This window comes from Sinocyclocheilus anshuiensis, unplaced genomic scaffold (assembly GCF_001515605.1).
Source record: "Sinocyclocheilus anshuiensis isolate Anshui unplaced genomic scaffold, SAMN03320099.WGS_v1.1 scaffold2491, whole genome shotgun sequence".
Taxonomy (NCBI): domain Eukaryota; kingdom Metazoa; phylum Chordata; class Actinopteri; order Cypriniformes; family Cyprinidae; genus Sinocyclocheilus; species Sinocyclocheilus anshuiensis.
Genome location: NW_015538074.1, coordinates 53,118 through 58,070, shown reverse-complemented (window position 1 = coordinate 58,070; position 4,953 = coordinate 53,118). Strand labels below are relative to the sequence as shown.

Below are 4,953 nucleotides of genomic sequence, written 5' to 3'. Positions count from 1 at the left end.
GACATACTGTGCCTTTGCACACACAGGGCTGGTAAATAATTATTTTGACATTTAATATTTAAGTGTAATGGTACTTCAGAAACTTGATAGTCATATTTGACACTTTATTAATAATGCTGCTCACATGCCTTCAAGGTTTCCTCTGAAATGCTATTACTTACTATTAAAACTTTTTTATTCATTTTCACAAACTGATTGAAGAGTCAAACTTACCGTCTGTATTAATCAATGCCCTTAGACATTAAAATTGAAAATACCTTAAATGTGCTCGTGTGAGTTTAGAGACACTTTCCCAGAGCAGAAATGAAAATGAAGACAGGAAGCATTGACATGTTTATACAAAAATGCAATTTTTTTAATGGTGTATTTGACGATCCATTGTTGAAATAATGAGAAAAATACCCAGAGCAGATGAACTGGATGTGATGAATAAATGCAGAGCTCAGGGATTCGCTAGTGCTGCTCTTGCACACTCTTTCAGAAAGAGCTGAAGTCAATTTGCTAGACTCACATAAGGCCAGAAACATACTCTAGAGGAGCAGGTGAAGGCAAATGCCTCTAGCTTAATTTTAGAGACTGTTCTGAAAACGATGCTATTGATCACGCAACTCAGATGTGTGTCGCATTCTTAGCATTACCACGAGGGGCGCTATAGCAGGCTTTGGCATAAACTGACTACTGACATGACTGAGCAACAGTTTGAAGAGAATCTAAGTAAGTAAAAATTAAACCATCTATAGCTAGTTACCTGAATAACAACACTTTAACGGCACACACATTTGAAGGTGACTGTGTCGCCCCCTTGAGTACTGGGGTTTGTTAGCGTCACTGTAGAGCATGTTTCTGGCCTAATATTTGACAGTTGGACGCAGTGGCCATTTTTAAAGCACACCAATATTCTACTCTGATTGGCTGGGTGCCATTGTTGAATTAAGACTGAGAAACACTTGGTCACCGAAATATTTTGCAATGAGACCAACAATTGCTACATCCCACTGAGGGTTTCCATAAAGAGCATATCAGCTGTAGGGAATGACAGCATCACATTGAGATATTAATAAAGGGCTGCCTTCATAAAGATCATTCGTGAATTATGCAGATCGGTCATGAGAAGACATTTGTTCCTGAATAACATAACAACACTTTAGGTTAAATATGCGGTAAGTGAAGAGTAGTCCGTCATTATAGTTACTGAGAAAACAAATTCCCATTGCAGAGCAGTAAGTAAAGTAAAAACATCCCTCATAACACCTTAAGAGTCAGAGTCAAGGTAATTCTTCCTGATACCTTATTCATATACTGTTTACGCTGAAGTTGTTGCGTAGTCATCAACTTAAAGGGACAGTTCACCCGAAATTTACAATTCTGTCATTATTTACTCACTCTCATGTTGTTTCAAATCAGTACGACTTTCTTTTTTTAGTGGAACATAAAAGAAGACAGTCTGCAGGATGTTCACGCTGCTCTTTTATATAATGTACAATGAAACTGAATGAGGACTAGCTGTTTAGCTCAAAAGTGACCATCCTTATGACTTAGCTGAATTGGAATAAACTTGAATACTTTAAATATGGCTAATTTAAATATAGTTTTGGTGCTCCACAGCTCCAGTCCCTATTCACCTTCATTGTTTGGAAAAGAGCAGCTTGAGCATTCTGCAACACATCTCATTTTATGGTCACATGGATTAGGAGTGAGTAAATAATGACAGAACTGTGCACTTCTCAGTGCAAACTATTCCTGTAACAACAAACAACTCAAAGATTTGCATAAGGGGAGACACGTGACATCATTCTTGTCCCCTTACTGGGAATAGCTTCAGTCCCTGAGGACCATGGCAAGAGATTGGTCATGAAATACTCACTCGCACACATTCACACAGAAAAAAGTAACACCCAAACATGCTTGCATACTTAAAACAGTCATCCTCAATAGAATGCTTAGAATCTCAAAAACACACAGTCATCCTCCATCCACACGCATACTAAATATTGAGTAGTCTCTGGGAATTGGGAATGGTGATGACATTTATAAAGGCTGCGTTTGCTGCTTCTTCATTCTGCTCTTGTGATTCACGAGCTCTCTCTTTCACACACACACTTTCACACAAGCTCTACAACGCTCCTGTTATTGACTGACACACAGGCGTCTTTACTGAGTCAATCGTATTTAGAGTGCATGACTTCGCTTAGAAACACAGAGCCCATCCTTACTAAGTGTAAAATAAGACACAGTTTCCTCTTTGGATCTCCACCAGGTTCCTGCTTCGGCTACTAAGAAATGGCCTTGATTGAGTGCTAATGACAACTTAGAATTTGTCTCGGCCAATAACATCACGCAAGACATTTGTCGGATCGGACAAACGAAACACCTCTCACATTCAGTAAGGTTGTATTAGTACACTTAGCTCACAGAATTTTCTCGTACAGTATGCTGAAAGCTTAAATAATGGCTATGGTCCACACGTCGTCCATCCGTCCATCGAAATTTGCAACCGAAGTGCAAATACACACAAAAAAGGACAATAGAACAGACATTTCAAGTCATCACTGATTATGAAAAGCTAATAAATTGCATCCAATAAGTGTTAGGCAGCTCTGTTGGTCTCAGTGCTGTGAGTTTTACCTCTTTGAGGGACGAACAATCCCTTTCAAAAATAATCAAAAGAAATAAGAGCATAATAAACTAAAAAATAAAGACAGACCATTATCATCGCTGAAATGGCAGCAGACATTTAAGCAAATACCCTTATACAATTTCATTCGGTTCATTCTTTTAAAATCTGCAGTGAATATAATTCCGATAATTTTTACGTATGTTTTTTCCTTCCGTGGGCAAATGCACCTGTAGAAGTCTTCACCTCTTATTTTAAGTTCAGGCTCAGTGCTTTAAGTTAGTCAGTCATTTCTGACCTGACGCGCAAAGTCTTCGCATTAGCGGCGAAGAGCGCGCTGCATTTAGAGTCCTTCCTCTCCAAGACGACCGAAGGATATCCTGGAGCACAACAGAAGGGGGGAGGGCTGCATTTGATGGTGGCGCTAAAGTTCTGTCTCTTTCTCGTTCGCCGTGCTCCTCTGCCGCTGGATTTGACCTGGGCATCGCAGCCTTTTTCTCCTCGTCAACCTGTATTTACCGTCCCCCTCCCCCCAGCACTGCTACCAGCGGTTGATGATGTGATTCATGTAGTCCTCCGTGGGCAGTCGGGACACCTCGGACTCCGGCGCGTCATCCCTGAAAGCAGGATCAAAGCTGGGCGCCCGACGAAAGTGGAAGAGGGCGGGCTGGTTCTTTAGGCGCTGCTCTCTTCGCTCGAGTTGTCGCTTGTACATGTAGCGCTGCTGAAAAAGATCCCTGGCGTAGTCATACAACTGCATGTCCAGGTCGTTGAGCTCCTCGATCCGCTGCACTGTGTTGTTGTCCAGGTCCACGCCGGCGGCCCGCGTGCTGTTGTACTGCATGAAGGGCCGGATGAACTTGAGGCGGAAGGTCCGTTCGAACAAGTACTGCGTTTTGCGCTGGAACTCGGTCAAGCCGAAGAAGGCCATGTCTCGTAGGTTCTTCTTGGCCGACTCGAGTAGCACCTGCGCACGCTTCTTCTCCGGGATGAAGGACATGTTGTAGCAGCCCACCAGGCTGAGGTCGGCGAGCATGCGCACCTGTCGGTTATTTGCCAGGTTGTACGGACAGTCCATGAACTGCTGTAATGTGCAGCCCGACCAGTCGGTGCCCTCGTAGCAGGGGGGCAGCTCCTCCGGCGTGGGCGTTCGCCCGTCGCACATGTGCAGGGAGGTTTTCCACGTGGCCCCGCGCTGGACGTGTCTCCACTCGCTTAGGTACCGAGACACGGGGTCCCGTAAAAGGGTAATGTAGTAGAACTTCCTGTTGGATGACAAGAAAACAGAAATGATTAGTATGCCTGAATTAAGACAAAGTATATATAGCTCCTTGGCAGTTTGTCCATTACGGGTGATGTCTGGTATTTATCATCTAGAGACACTTGTGACAAAAGATCATCAAAAGGATTTGTCAAATGGTTTCTAGCACATTTGATATTTTTGGGTGTGGTTCACAGTGACTAACTGACCTATATCTTCTGAAAGGGAATTCCAAACTTTACAAAACTTCATACACACAGACTGAGACAACAGGACATTCTGAAGATACATGCCAAATTTTGCCCATAGGGGGCGCTACAACTACAAAACCCTCATGATTGCTTTGCAAACATTTAATTGTTAAACATTTAAAAGTTGACATTTGATGTCCATTTTCTTTGATAGAAATGCTAACATATGCTAACATTATCAATCATACAAATGAACAATAATGTTCGCCAAAAGACAATCAAAATTCAGCAGACAGTAAATTAATTTCTTAAAGTCAACATGAAATCTGTTTTTTTATTGAATTTTGCCGTGTTTATTATAAAAGATCTAACTGTGTACATTTTATCAAATCCATGTGACTTTCTGTAATCTTTGTACATTTCCCCTTCCCTGCTTTATATTTTTTTCATGTTAAAGAAGCCATTTCATTTAGATAAACGTCACAATAGAGAAGAAAATATGATCACAATTTCCGTTTCATGCCAAATTAAAAGCCGGTGGTAATAAAAATAACTATCATGATGCTGACTGTCCAATTTTGTGAGAATTGGCCACAAGGTGGCAAAATGTTAAATGCATTTATGTTTTTGCTTTTAAAATTCTGTCAGAAGCCTTATGGACAATTACTGCCAAAACTTGCTATATGCAATGTTCCCATTATTTACTTGTTAAATATTTGTTAGATATCCACTAGTCAACTAATCATTTAGACAGCCCACCAACTAGTCGACTAGTTTTGTAAATTCCCACAAGGAAAATAACTTCTAACAGCTGGGACAGAATATTGCTGGCACAACTTTGTCTTTAACATTTTCTGCACATGAATAGTTTTATGGGTTTTTATTGA

General features: G+C 41.1%; 1 pseudogene; it reads right to left on the bottom strand.

Annotated features, from left to right (window-relative positions):
* Window positions 1–1,413: 1,413 nt before the first annotated feature.
* LOC107683623 (heparan-sulfate 6-O-sulfotransferase 1-A pseudogene) lies at window positions 1,414–3,916 on the bottom strand (annotated as a pseudogene).
* Between the last annotated feature and the right edge of the window lie 1,037 nt (window positions 3,917–4,953).